General features: G+C 39.0%; 1 protein-coding gene and 1 pseudogene across 1 annotated transcript in view; both read right to left on the bottom strand.

Moving 5' to 3' along the window:
* LOC114292511 (uncharacterized) overlaps window positions 1-15,497 on the bottom strand; it is a 107,447-nt gene that overhangs the window by 72,211 nt on the left and 19,739 nt on the right. The gene's annotated exons all lie outside the window — the stretch shown is intronic.
* LOC145819142 (transcription termination factor MTEF18, mitochondrial pseudogene) lies at window positions 9,367-14,079 on the bottom strand (annotated as a pseudogene).

Genomic DNA, 15,497 nt, shown 5'->3' with positions numbered 1-15,497 from the left:
GACCTCCCCGGTGATAAAACAGAGGTACCTGCCAAAAACGAATGAAAACCGATGCAAAACGAATGTTCGGGGGCCAAAACACGCAGTTCGGGGCCCCGAAAACTGCCCGTTAAACACCGAAAGTGGCATTCGGCCACGAAGTGGGTTTCTCAGACCCCAGTGTCCCTCAAAAGGGAGCAAATAAGGAGTATGCCAAAAATTAGAACAAACAGAGGTGGTTAGGCGGTCCCGAACCGAGGCACACGGCCTGACGGCTCCGAAAACCGGAAACCGGACTCCGAAATGGGAAAAATGGCCTACGGCCACCAAATGTAGCCTACGGACATTGAGAGATAGTTTACGGGACCTCTCCCTTCCCTCAGGAAAAGAAACAAAGAAAACCGAGCCTGGTTCGCAAACCGAGACAAGGCACAGAAGAGGGTTTGGAAGTCCGGAGACAGGGCTCACGGCCGCGATTCTGAGACTTCTGAACAAGCACAACATGCAATATCACCAAGTGCTCAACTGGTGACGTCTGAGTCTCAAGGTCGGTCAAAAATGGGGTGTCTACAGAGGGACAGAGAGGCTCCAAGAGGAGCCAAGATGGTCAGGGTGACGGCAGGAGACAGAGGGTTCCTAATCCTCAGCAGTCTCAGGGTGGTTTGGCTAGGTCGACCTTTCCAGTGCCGAGTGTAGGCTCCGGGAGAGGTATTCAGGGGGATTGCACCTATTACAAGTGTGGCCAGCTGGGTCACAAGGTTTCGGTTTGCCCGCAGAAGGGAGGGGGTCAGCGAGCTGCTTCTTCATCAGCTAGACCTTAGGGCCAGAGTTAGGGCAGAGGCCAGCCCTTGTCTTGCTATCAGTGTGGTCAACCCGGGCACCTGAAGAGGTTTTGCCCGCAGTTGAGTGCCACTTCGGGAGCGTCTGGTTCTAGGCAGACGTAGAGCTTTCAGCCAGCTCAGTCTGTGCAGGCCTCGAGGGCCAATCCGGGAGCGTCATCATCCCAGTCTGTGCAGCAGTCTTTTGCTCCTAGAGGTGAGCAGCTGGATCAGGGGCCTACAGGGCACGTGTATGCTGTTACCGCACAGGATTTAGTACCGGCTCCATCAGTAGTGAGAGGTACTTTTCTGTTTTGCAACTCGGTTGCTAGTGTGTTGATTGATACGGGTGCATCTCATTCTTTTGTATCAGCTGCATTTGCATCTGTTTTGGAATTGGAGTTGGCATAGTTAGCATCTCCTATTTGTGTGGTATCGCCTATTGGTGGTGAGTTGATCTTGAAACAAGGTGTTAGGGGTTGTGATATAGAGGTCGCCGACCATAGGCTTCCTTTTCCTTTTGTTGTCATGCCCATGAAGGGTTTTGATGTTATTTTGGGTATGGACTGGCTATCGTCATACCGGGCTGTTATCGATTGCTACCGCCAGAGGGTCACGTTATGTACCTTGAGCGGGGAGTGGTTCCATTTCTTGGGAGACCGGGTTAGTAGTGTTTTGCCACCGGGGTATGATTCGCGAGGGCGGAGTGAGCTTAGTGGTCTACTTGCTAGCTTTGAGAGTGGTGAGTGTGGTGAGACCCAGCTTGTGTTGCCGAGGGTGGTTTGCGAGTATTCGGATGTCTTTCCCGAGGACCTTGTTAGTTTGCCACCTCACCGAGAGATAGAGTTCTCTATTGATCTAGTGCCCGGCACGGCGCCGATTTCTATGGCACCTTACCGTTTCGCTCCAGCAGAGTTGGTTGAGTTTAAAGCTCAGCTCCAGGAATTGCTAGATAAGGGTTTTATTCGCCCTAGTGTTTCGCCGTGGGGAGCACCGACCCTCTTTGCTAAAAAGAAAGATGGTGCCTTGAGATTGTGTATGGACTACCGGAAGTTGAATCGGGCTACGGTCAAGAATAAGTACCCTATGCCCCGTATAGATGATCTGTTTGACTAGTTGAAGGGTTCCCGTTGTTTCTCTAAGGTAGACTTGAGATCGGGTTACCACCAGTTGAGGGTCAGGGAGGAGGATATTCCTAAGACGGCATTCCGTACGCGGTATGGATATTATGAGTTTCTGGTGATGCCATTCGGGCTTACCAATGCACCGGCAGTCTTTATGGACTTGATGAACCGGATCTTCCGGGAATTCTTAGACCGTTTTGTAGTCGTTTTTTGTGAATGACATCCTGATTTACTCGCCTTCTGAGGATGAGCACGAGAAACACCTGAGAGTGGTGCTTGAGTTGCTTAGAGCCCATAGGCTGTATGCCAAGTTTGGGAAGTGTGAGTTCTGGCTAGGAGAGGTGAAATTCTTAGGCCACATGGTATCCGGGAAAGGAGTGTCTGTTGATACATCCAAGGTAGAGGCAGTGCAAGATTGGGCACAGCCTAAGAGTGTGTTTGAGATCCGCAGTTTTCTGGGATTAGCTGGGTATTACCGTCGGTTTGTGAAGGATTTCTCCAGGCTAGCATCGCCGTTGACTAGATTGACGCGGAAAGAGGTCAAGTTTGTATGGAGTGAGACTTGTGAAAAGTCGTTCCAAGAGTTGAAGGTTAGATTGACCACCACTCCGGTTTTGATTATTCCGGAGAGAGGGTTGGGTTATGCGGTTTATTGTGATGCCTCGCGAGAGGGTTTGGGTTGTGTGTTGATGCAAGAGGGAAAAGTGGTAGCTTTTGGCTCACGTCAGTTGAAAATTCACGAGAAGAATTATCCTACACACGACCTAGAGTTAGCAGCAGTGATTTTTGCCTTGAAGATTTGGAGGCACTACCTTTATGGTGAGAGGTTCGAGGTATTCTCGGACCACAAGAGTTTGAAGTACCTGTTTACACAGAGAGACTTGAATTTGAGGCAAAGGAGATGGATAGAGTTCATGGAGGACTATGATTTTGAGTTGCACTATCACCCGGGAAAGGCCAATGTTGTGGCCGATGCCCTTAGTAGGAAATCCATTAGTGATGTAGCTTGTATAGCCATCCGAGAATGGGAGATGTTGGGTGCGCTTGGTGAGTTTGATTTGCTTTTGGGCGAATCTGTTGAGACTGCGACTTTGTTTTCTGTTGTTGCGCAGCCTACTCTTGTGACCCGAGTGTTAGAGGCACAGAGAGGTGACCTTGAGGTAGAATCCTTCCGAGAGAAGATCTCAAATGGGAAAGTTGAGAAGGGTTTGACGGTGTATCCTGACCTGAGTGTGAGATACCGAGACCGTTTGTTTGTGCCGGAGTCTTGCCGAGGGGAAGTACTCCGAGAGTTCCATCATTCACGCCTTGCGGTGCATCCGGGAGGCACTAAGATGTATCGAGATTTGGGTCGCCAGTTTTGGTGGCGAGGTATGAAGAGAGATGTGGCTGTTTTCGTATCGAAGTGCCTTACTTGCCAGCAAGTGAAGGCCGAGCATCAGAGGCCAGCGGGTTTGTTGCAACCCTTGCCTATTGCCGAGTGGAAGTGGGAGCATGTCACTATGGACTTCGTTGTAGGTCTTTCGAGGACTCAGCGGGGTAGTGATGCTATTTGGGTGGTTGTAGACCGGTTGACTAAGTCGGCGCACTTCATTCCCATGCGCGTAAGAGATTCGGTAGATCATCTCGCCGACTTGTATATTCGGGACATAGTGAGATTGCACGGGGTCCCAGTGACGATCGTCTCAGATAGAGATCCTCGTTTTACTGCTAGGTTGTGGCAGAGTTTGCAGAGTGCCTTGGGCACTAAGTTGACCTTTAGTACGGCCTATCATCCTCAGACTGACGGGCAGTCCGAGCGTACTATTCAGATCCTTGAGGATATGCTTCGAGGTTGTGTCCTAGACTTCAGTGGGACGTGGGAGAAGCACTTGCCATTGGTGGAGTTTGCCTACAACAACAACTTTCAGTCTAGTATCGGTATGGCACCGTTTGAGGCCTTGTACGGCCGACCGTGTAGGTCTCCAGTTTGTTGGGCCGAGGTGGGTGATGCACCTTTGTTGGGTCCGGAGTTGGTTAGGGAGACAACGGAGAAAGTTGAGCTTATCCGTAGAAGGCTTGTTACAGCCCAGAGTCGCCAAAAGAGTTATGCCGACCGTAGGAGAAGGCCCTTGGCGTTCGAGGTAGGTGATCATGTCTTCTTGAAAATATTACCTAGGCGAGGTTTGATGAGGTTTGGGAAGAGTGGGAAATTGTCCCCTCGGTTTATTGGTCCTTTCGAGATCCTTGAGAGGATTGACGAGGTTGCCTATCGTTTGGCCTTGCCGCCGCAGTTGTCCGGGGTGCATGACGTCTTTCATGTTAGTATGCTTCGGAAGTATGAGCCGGATCCATCCCACGTGTTGGATTGGACCGACTTAGAGGTAGACGAGGATACCTCGTATGAGGAGAGACCGGTTCGGGTCTTGGAAAGGCGGGATCAAGTCCTGCGTGGCAAGACCATTCCCTTGGTGAAGGTTTTGTGGAAACATCACGGAGTGGAGGAAGCCACTTGGGAACGTGAGCTGGAGGTCCGCGAGAATTATCCGGACTTGTTTGTTGACGTGTAATCTTGTATTTAAATTTTGTAAGGTTGTTGGACTTAAGAGCTTTATATATGTCTTAAGTTGTAAAACATTGGTAATGTTTTGGTTTAATGGAAGTATGTTGTAGAACTTACCTTGATATGGGAGTTGATTATGATATTGCATATATTGGCTATGTTGTAGAATTGGAGTTGTATCATGTATATTGATTATGATATGAACTGTGAACCATGTCTGTTGGAAATGGTTGGAAATGGAAGAAAATTGCATGATGATAATGCACTTGTAATATATGTTGTGATATACCTCTTGAAAAGAGATGGGATTGACCGGTAATGGGTCGGGTTGTTTAATATTATATTGTAATATGGTTGGGAGTGGAGAAAACCTGTTTTTGAAAAACTTGTGTTTAATTTCGGGGATGAAATTCTTTAAGGGGGGGAGGTTATAGCGATCCCGGCTGTCCCTTTGCTGTCCTGTTGTATTCCGGACTCGGTTCCGTGAAGTTGATAGTAGTATCTATCTTGTTGCCGTCCTTTAATTCCACTTGATTGAGTTTTAGGATGTTTTGGGCAAGGTTGTTACAGGTTGGTTAGGCCTTGGTTTCAATTCCTTGTTGTCTAGTTTTTAGGCGTTCCGCTCGAGCAGGTCTTCTTGCTCTCGAGCGGGGATTGCACAAAACCAGTATTTCGTGTTCCTGCAAAACTTCTGCAGATGTGATTTTTACGCTCGAGCGGGTTTGTTTACGCTCGAGCGGTAGCGCTCGAGCGGGTTTGCTGGCGCTCGAGCGGGTAGTACTTTCTGGGTATAAGTTCTGGGAGGGGGAAATCTACGCTCGAGCGGACTGGTTTTCGCGCTCGAGCGGAGGTGCTTTTTTCTTGTGTCTTGGCGCTCGAGCGGGCCTTATTGCGCTCGAGCGTGTCTAGATTTTTGTTCTTGGCGTTCGAGCGTTGTGTTCCCCGCTCGAGCGGGTCATGCGTATATGAGTTATCTGCTGGGTGATTTTAAATCACTTTTTACTTTCCTTTCTCTCTCCTACTTTTTCTAAAACCCATTTTGAGAGCTCCTCTCTCTAAAACCTTGACTTCTCTCTAGGTATTGATCTAGTAGGAGTGATTTCCTCACTTTTGGCCTTTACAAAAGGGTTGTTGATCGTCGAGGGCTATCTTTTGATCCGAGAAATTCTTGGATTGGAGCATTTTCGTCTTCTTCACCTTCTTGGTTGGGAGTCATCTTTTGAGGTAGGGATATCCTACTCCTCTCTATGAGTTTTGTCTTTAAATTTTGGCATTTCGATATGTTGGGGGTTGTTGGGAAATTTTGAGAGAGTTTGGGCCTTTGTGTAATTTTACAAAAGTTAGGGTTTTAATTATATAAAACCTAAATGCATGTTTGGCATGAATGAATGAAGTAAATGTTGAAACATTGATGAAAATGAAATCGTGTAGGGTTGAAATGTTAATTATGGAAAATGCCCTAATTACATTGATTGATTAATTTGTACAATTAATTGTTGGAAATTGGAAAGGGAAGGGATTAAAGGGTGTAGTTGGATCACTTATCGCTCACCGAATTGAAATGTTGATTTAATATCTATTTTGTGCATTTATTTTCTGTTTAGAAATAACTGCTTTGGGCTATCGGTGGAGGATAGTCTTGATTGTTGTAGACAATGCATGATGATTAGGCAAACTAAAACTAATCGATTGAATGTGTCATAGAGTATGACGGTGGGTTGAATATATTAATTTTATGTATGGATTGATTGTGTATAGAGCCTTTGTGTTTATATGCATTGTGTGTAGAGGAGGAGATGGGGGATGTACTCCGCGGTTTAGGGGAAGATGGCGGATATACCTCTAAACCGGATAGTGTTGGGAGGAGATAGGGGATGAACTCCGTAGATACAGCTCATATGCTTGTCTAGAGAAGTGAAGATACAGCTCATAGGCTTGTCTTTGAGAAGTGTAGATACAGCTCATATGCTTGTCTAGTGAAGTGTGGATACAGCTAATATGCTTATCTGATGATGTGTAATATGCTTACCTGTTGAGGTGTTGATATAGGTAATATGCTTATCTATTAAATAAAGGTGGAGAGTGAAAAGTGACATAGACTTGTATGTTATGAAATTGTGATGTGATATATGTGGATGTATCGGTGTTGGCCATCTATCGATTGCTAATCTTTTAGTCATTGTTCATAGTTGGTTTAGTATATCTCTGTTGGGCTGTGGCTCACCCTATATGGGAACATCATTTTCAGGTACAGGTAGCATGCCGCCTCCGAGGACATAGCTTGGGAGGCTAGAGGCGGGCACACTTTTGTTGTCTTATTTCTTTCATGTATTACATGTAAATTCAAGCCAAGGGCTTAATATGTAATTGAGTTAGTACTCTCTTTTGTAACCAAGTGTTAACTTGGAAAGCTGTAAGCCCGTAGGGCATTTGCTTTTGTTGTTAACATGTAACACTTTTGTAATGAAGTACTCTGATGAATTGAAGAATGTGGATATTTGTATATAAATGTATGTCTCTATTGATGGGTTTAATGCTATTTATTTGAGGGCGTTACATATACATAAAATAGAAAGAAGCAGAACATCTTCGAGTCGCCATTCGTCCTTCACCGGTTGTCACTATTCCTTATTCATTCGTTCATTGATGTTGATCCAGATTCATGGCCTCATGGGTCTTTTTCTTACTTTCAAATGAATTTTTTTTTTATTCTCTATGGCCTTGATTCATTGCCGTCGCCGTGGTGTACGAGTTAGGTTCTCAACTCTCAACGAAAATGGGGAAAGGAAAAAAGAAGAAAAAAAAAACTCAAAATGACGTCGTTTTGAACCATAGCAGGGAATGCCGCAAGAAAACACGACAAAGGATCTGGGCACAATTCGTATATCCAATTCTGTTGCATTTTGCTTTTGGTGAAATAGGGTGTTTCAGAAAATACTCTATGTTTGGTTTGATTTTTTATAAAATTGTTTATAGATTGATTTTCATTTATCTATAGTCAATTCTTTTAGATGCACCGTTGTTATTGCTATGTTATACTAATGGTTTTGTTGTTTATAAATAAAAACTTGTTTTGTTTTCGCTTCAAAATGTATTAAGTTTTCACTTATTTATATAATGAAATAATCTCGAATAAATTTTAATGAATAAGAGTCGAATTCAAGTAATTTAATTTATTTTAAAATTTTACACATAAATGTTAAAAGAATCCAACCATGTGTGACATATGTGAACCTGACTGACTTAGAGCATCTTTAGTGGTTACAAATATGTTTTGTGCTACTTTAGCATAGAAAAGTTGCAATTTATATAGATTTATTCAACATGTGTAATATTAAGTAAAAATAGCACAAGATTACCATCAAGCATCCAAAATTACCATCAAGCATCTATATCAGTAAGCATCTATTGGGAGTTTTACCAAGAAGGACTTAGCCCGAAAATGACAATGACCAGCATAATTATTTGAATTTATCAGAGATAAAGCTTCTCCTTCACGCCTAAAAATATGTGTCAGAATTCACACCAAAAAATGACAAAAATTATTGTAATTATTTGTGTCTGTCAGTAGTAAGGTTTCTCATTCACTCACTACTTTAATAGAATAGACGACCCCTACTTTGTTCTATTAAAAAAAAGCTGTGAGAATTCTTACATGTGTTATATTTTTTCTTTTCTCTTCTTTTTGTAATATTTTGTAAACAAAGAACCAAGAGAGGGAGGATTGAATGATATGTGATGGGGTCCAAAGTAGTACCATGCATCATTATCCTAATCCTTGACTGATTCTTTCGGTAGTCGGTCTTTAGGAGTATTCACCACTATAAATAGAGAGCATTCTTTAGTTAGAAGAACAAGAAAAAACATTGTCCAATCTTCAAGTGTCTCAACTTTGTCTTCCAAGTTTCTAAGTGTCCCAGAAGTTGTAACATAATCCTTGTAAGTATTTTGTTATATTAATATGAAGTGTGAGTATATTCTCTTTTTCCTTAGGTATTTGGAAAGGGCAACTCTTCTATTCTAAAATTTATTTTCTTTTTGAAAAACGTTTATGAAATGCTTGCTTGCTCATTAATATTACATGTTTTGAATCTTCATAGTATCTATTGTTTTTTTTATTCTATTACTGAGTGACCTTAGCTGAAGAACCTGTGTGAGCCGTGATCAGGCATTAGAGGGAAATTGTAGCTAGAAAGGGAAAGGTAAGGAATGGGAGAATAAAAATATATTATGTCAAACGAGGCTTAGTCTCAAAGTGGGAGCACATGTAACGAAAGCAAACATCACTTAAAAATAGTTTTTCCAAAATAAAAGAAAGAATTTTAGAAGGATAAATTACACTTTGCACCCCTGCACTTTGCACCAAATCTCACTTTGGCCCCTACAAATGAAATCATGACAGTCAACCCTCTGCACTTCTGGTCAAATCCCACTTTGGTCCCTGTACTTGAAATTGTGATAGTCAACCCTTGTACTTTTGGCCAAATCTCACTTTGGTCCCTATACAAATGTCAACGTCCCCTTTCTTTTACTCAATTATTTAAATCTTTAATATAATCTAATAATGTGATAAGAATATAACTGCTATATGAGGGTAAGAAAGGAAAATCATTTACATTTTCTACCAATACACACTTTATCTTAAAATTTACATCAAAATATGAATACATTAGGCTAAAACAAAACGCAGATTGTGAACAATTAAGAAAATGAACCAGGGTTTTGCATAAATTGAAATCACGGAACTCTGTTTTCCATGATAACATAGTCTTCTGTCTATTCATTTTTTCTTTCTCTTTGATTTCTTTGTTGCATTTTATATATATATATATATATATATATATATATATATATATATATATTTCAAAAGCTCTACTTTCTTGTCTTTTCGTCCTAATTTTTATCATATGAACATATATATTGTATTATGTAACAATAATGTGCTTATCATATAAGACAAAATGTATTGGTGGAAAACATAGAAATTCAACTTCTGAAGTGTGTGAATAGAGGTTCTTGAAGATTGAATTATGTCCAAACTCCCTTTGTAGTCTTTGTCCAGGTCTTCATTGCCAACGACGCAAGTACATAGTAGATGATGCTTCCCACTTCTCATCTTATTGAAGAACCATTCTTGTAGATCCAATGCTCTCATCACATGAGGCAAATTAACCATTTTGTGTCTTCCCAAAACATAAGGATACTTTTCACTGATGGACTTTAATTCTTTTGTATTCATTCCAAAGTGTTTCAGCAGCCCCAACACTGAAATCATTTGATCCTCCAAATCAAAATCCAAAATCTTAGGTCTCTCAAGAATCAAAAGACCAACATCACTCTTGTTAACACTCAATCTACAGAAGAACTCCACTTTATTGACCAAAACCTCTTCCGGGTACTCGAGAAAAATGCTTTTTCTCTTACCCATCAACTTCCCCATCTTCCCTTTCTCGCAACCCAAATCATAAAACACCTTTATTTTCCTACAAACCTCAATCCAAGCATCCACATTTCCCTCAACGCAATTCAACAAATCAAAATCAGCAAACAACTTCCCCAAATCATCAAACAATGCACTAATTTCATTACCCAATTCAGTCTTCCCATTCAACACATAAGGAAAAACCAAACCAATCCCAATAACAGTCACGCTACCAAACCCATAATCCTTAAACCCATGAAGCTTCCTACTTAATTCACTAGGGTTTTTGCTAAAAATCGAAATCTCCTCTCTGTACAACTCTTCCAACCTATTCTAAGGAAACCCAAATCCCGAAAATGCGAAAGCCGCATTCAAGACCCGCGAATCCTCGGATAAGAAAAACTTGTTGGGGGGCAAAAACCCATTAATTTCATGATAATTAATGCCAGTACTCTCATAGAAAAATTCAAATTCGTTGATAGGGTGGTACCTGAGGAACCTCTGAAAGGATTTGAAGAAAGTTGAGGGAGAGAGAAGTGGACTTTGGAAGCGACATCGGAGAGAGAGAAGAGGGCGTTCTTGCTGATGTGTTCGGCGAAGATGAAGGGGAGAGATCTTGTGGTGTGGAGGTAGTCAGTGAGGGCTTTCTGGGCTAGGTGGATTGCTTTGGGTCTGTATCTGGAGGGTATTTTCGAGAGCTTTGGGAGCTTTGTGGTGGAGGAGAAGTGGCCGGAGAGGGTGGAGTAGAGAGAGAATGTGGTGGGAGGATGGAAGTGCATTGCAGAAAGAGAAAAGGAGAGAGAGATTGGTGTTAGGGTTTTACCAGTAAATTTGTGTATGAGATTTTTTTTTTCTTCTTCACTTTAATATTCTAACCTTAATTTTGAATTTTTAATGTTTTTTTTTTTTTGGTTGGGACATCCAAAAGATCTAATTATTCCCGCTTTTACCCCTTTCACTGACAACCTGTCGGGATGCCCACCATCGCGAGATCCTCCTTTGTTGCTGAGGAAGTTGCAAGTACAGGCCAGTGGTTGTGTATGGCAACTAGGGGTGTGCTTAATACCGTCGAAACTGTCAAAATCGTCAAAATTGCACCGTCAAGGCAAATTCGTTATTATTTGTCAATTAAACCGCCGGTTTTTGGTAAGAAAAATAGCAAATTCTAGTGACACTTTTATCAATCCGTCAGTTTCTATTTTTCTTCCAAACCGCACCGACCCGCACCGCTATTAAATCATGTTTTATAAGATTTTAAAATTCTTTTTTACTTAAGTTTGCTTGTTGTTCTATACCTTAGAATATAGTATTACATTACTGCTCGAGAGGAATTCAATGTCAGTAATTCAAAATAAAGTTGGATTCCAATTCACTTTTCAAATTTTTTTTTTCTTCTGGCGCCATGTTGCAAACTTGCATCAGCTCACTTTTCAATTTAAATACTTTTCAACAGTAAACATTTTCAATATATTGTAAATCCTGAATGATATTAATTTTATGTATTGTATTTGATCATTGTAGCTTCCACAGATGCTTGTAATGAACTGATGGCATAGTCGTTGATATTATCATGTTATTGCTACACTTGATGCATCAGAAGAAAGCTTCACAAGATGTTTAACATCACGGTATCTCTCATCTTTTTTTTACTCTTTGATTTAAGTTTTGTAATTTGAATTATATTTTTTGTAAACCGCCAATCCGCCCGAACCGCCAAGGCAAATCCGCCATTATTTGCCAACCGAACCGCCGGTTTTTGATAAGGAAAATGGCAAATTCTAGTGACACTTTTATCAATCCGCCACCCGCTATACAGTTTCTATTTTTCTCTCAAACCGCACCGACCCGCAACCCTAATGGCAACGATTGTGCTATCTTTCTCTCGATCCTGATCTATTTTCTCTGCTCCTTTCTCCAATCACGAAAAATCCCTTAAGCCAGCTCTAATTCGATTCTCTTTATCTATCACATTTCTCAACCTGAATATATATATATGTGTGTGTGTGTGTGTGTGGGTGTGTTTTTGCATTGATAAATACACAAGTAAGGTTAAGTTTGGCATCTTCTTAAAAAGATAAAAAGTAAAAAGTTATTCAAAAAGTTAAAAAGTTATTACTATTTATCAAAAAAAATATTAAAAAATTAATTTTCCATACATCCATACAACTCAACAATCATGTATGGTTGGCGCTGTGCAGCCTTTGTTAAGAAAAATTGCACTGTTTGAGTGTAATTTTTACACACTTCTGTTCTTTCTGTTGGGGCCCATCAGGGGTCCCGTTTTGATAATCTGAATCGTTGTGTAGAACTCGTCGAGTACTATATGTCTGTAAAAAATCACATTAATCGGATATCAATAACTACACGATCAATCAGTTTTGTATAAAAAATAAATGGTGTTATAATTAACGATTGAAAAAAAACAAATCAGATCAAATAGCTATCGATATCCGATCAACGTGATTTTTTATAGGTATATAGTATTTGACGAGTTCTACACATTGAACGGTTCAGGGACCCGTGATGACCCCCACGGGCCAAACAAAACCATCCAGTGCAATGCTTGAAAAGTAGCCAATAATTTCTTACCATCAATTCAGCTGTTCAGATTGTACAGCTGTGGCCCACACATCTCTAATCTTTTCCTACACACTTCTTTATACAATTTTTTAATACACATTTTTTCATAAAAAGTCAAAAAGTTAACCCAAACATTCATATTTTTTTCCTCAACTTTTTAGTCTAAAAAGATAAAAAGTGCACTTATTTAGAACATATATTTCTTTATCAATTTAATATATTATTTAATGGGAAGTATAAGCCAATGCTTGAAGTTGGTTGCTATGGAGATTTCATACCCATAGTGTTGTGGGTTTCATATATACTGTTAACAACTATAAATTGATCCTTTTTTAATTGGATTTTGAATCTCAATTTTGCCAGAAGAAGAAAGAGGAAGGGTGATGACAACTGGGATTAGAAGAAGAACAAAAAGATGATGATAAAGAAGGAGGAGTTAGGCTGTTGGCCAAAGCAACGTCGTTGGTTAGGTTTAGGATTTTGGCCATTTGGGTCATTTAGTTAGGAGACAAAATTGTATTAAAAACAACTAGAAAAATGGGATGTTTAACTTAATTTTTAGGGTGTATTTAGGTGATTCTACTTACACCACTATTTAATCTCTTTACACCCTCTATCTCATTACATCACTAAAAAAAAATGTAATTCTCATTACACTTCCAATATATTACCAAAACTAATCCTAAATTAACTATTTTATCTCTTTACACCACTAATTTTGATAAAACGGTGCTAAACAATTTACATTATTTCGGTATTATGCTGTTGGAAAAAATAGATATCTCCAACATTTTGTTGCTATACATTTACAGAGAGATTTATAAAACGGTGCTAAACAATTTACATTATTCCGCTATTCTGGTATTCTTCCAAACAATGATTTTTATAATTTGTGGTGGGCTTGTTCGGTAATACAACGCTAATTAATTTGAATTACTCTAGTGCTATGTTATCAGACAAATTTTTTTTTCCAGCATTATGTTGCCATCTAATTAGATGATAACAATAAATTAATTTGGGTCACTTGTGAAGTGCATGTTCAGTGATACATTGTTATACAAATAAAATTACTCTAGTATCATATTGCCAAACTAGAATAGAGTTGTCTAGGCCCCTATCGCTGTACATTGAAATTTTTTTTTTCCTTAAAGCATCCATAAAAAAATTCATAAATCAAACACGCATCCATAAAATCTTTCATTGTTTGCATTTATCAATAAAACATATTATCACTATTCGTCTTGGTAATTTATAGCTAATTTTTTCCCTCTTAATAGAAATAGACATCTATACTTTTTAGAACCTGTCAACTTTAATCGTTCTCCCTTGATCTTCCTGTTGTTTCTATAGTAACCACTTCTTTTACAAGCAAGTATAAGTCTTGATTTTCTGCCATTGCCTCCCACATCTGATGTCTTTATAACAATGACAAATTCAGTATTCTTTCCAACATCAAAAGCCCATTTAATTAATGCCTCATGACTACGAAAAATTTAAAGATAATAAATACATTTATACATCAAATTATTAATAAAACTCAATACAAATTAAAAATAAGAAAAAAAATCGTATTCATAAAAAAAACTTAACAAACCTCGTCTGTAATGAATTCATGACTAGAGTCTACTAATATTGTAGTACTTGTGTTGTTGCAATGAGTATAAGTATAATTCTTCTAGACAAAAATATAAAAAAATATAAAAAATTGAAACTGAAAATACATGATAATGAGAAGCCGAACAAATTAAAAAAATTCAGTTTGGGTTACCGAAAATGTATATTTTATTTAGTAGTTAGTTACCAGACTTATATTTTTTGTTCGGCAATGTGATGCCAGATTATTTTACTTTGTTCGATTTCAAACTACTGAACGAAAGTCGAACACCAGTCCAGAAAAACGAAACAAAAACCTACTAAATAAATTTTAAAAAAAAAATCACTATTTCATTTTTTTTATGGTTCACCATTGTTTCTTCATCCAATACTTTTTTTTAATGATCAAATTACTATGATTTTCACTTTTTGAAAAGAGATGTGTAAGAGAAAAGAAAAATTAAGAAAGGAAAAAGAGGAGTAGGGATTAAAGACCAAGGAGTGTAAGGAGATAACAAAATATATTTAATTTTTGTGTTTTGTCCTTAAAGGTAATTTCACACATGGATAAAAAAAAAAAAAATTTCCGGGGGGGGGTGGGGGAAAAAAAAACTCATATTAAAATTGTAAAGAGATAAAGTAGTGGTGTAAGTAAAATCACCCGATGCATTTAGAGCTACCCATATACTTTGTGGGAATTATATAGAAATTGACAAAACTATCCTTTATTGTTTTTAAAACAAAGATGGAGGGACGATGTAAAATGTATGGTTAAAATTTATAAATTAAAAGTTCATGGCATGTTTGATGATGTTTAGGTATTATTGGGTAAAGTTTATAGAAAATATTAAGTATGTTTATATTTATTTTTGATCAAAACGAAAACCAAACATGTTTGGTAACATGTTTTTAGAAATTTAAGCATTATCAAATAAGCTCTTATTATTACAATTGTTTGTTTTTATTTACAAATAAAAACTTGTTTGAAGTGAATTTGTGTATGAAGATTGGAATGAATTTTTTTTTTTATTCCAACTTTAATTTTGAATTTTTAACGTTTTTTTGTTGGACAACCCAAAAATTAATCTCACTTTTACCCCTTTCACTGGCACACCGCTGAGATGGCCACCATCGCCAGATCTTACTCCTCGGTTGCCGAGGAGGTTGCAAATACATGCCAGTGGTTGCCCACGACAACGGTTGTACTATTCTTGAGATGTCTCTCTCGACCCTGATCGGCTTCCTCTGCTCTTTTCTTTAATCGCGAAAAGTCTCATAAGCCAATCCTAATTTGATTATCTTTTTTTATCTGATTCCTCAATCTAAATCTATACATATATATATATATATATTTTTACATCGATAAATACGTAAATATGTATTGTTTCTTTATCAATTTAATATTTTATTTAATAGGAAGTATAAGCCAATGTTTGAAG

This window comes from Camellia sinensis, chromosome 2 (assembly GCF_055761805.1).
Source record: "Camellia sinensis isolate YWXY chromosome 2, ASM5576180v1, whole genome shotgun sequence".
Lineage (NCBI taxonomy): Eukaryota > Viridiplantae > Streptophyta > Magnoliopsida > Ericales > Theaceae > Camellia > Camellia sinensis.
The sequence above is the reverse complement of the archived record's forward strand: the minus strand, read 5'-3'. Positions and strand labels throughout refer to the sequence as shown.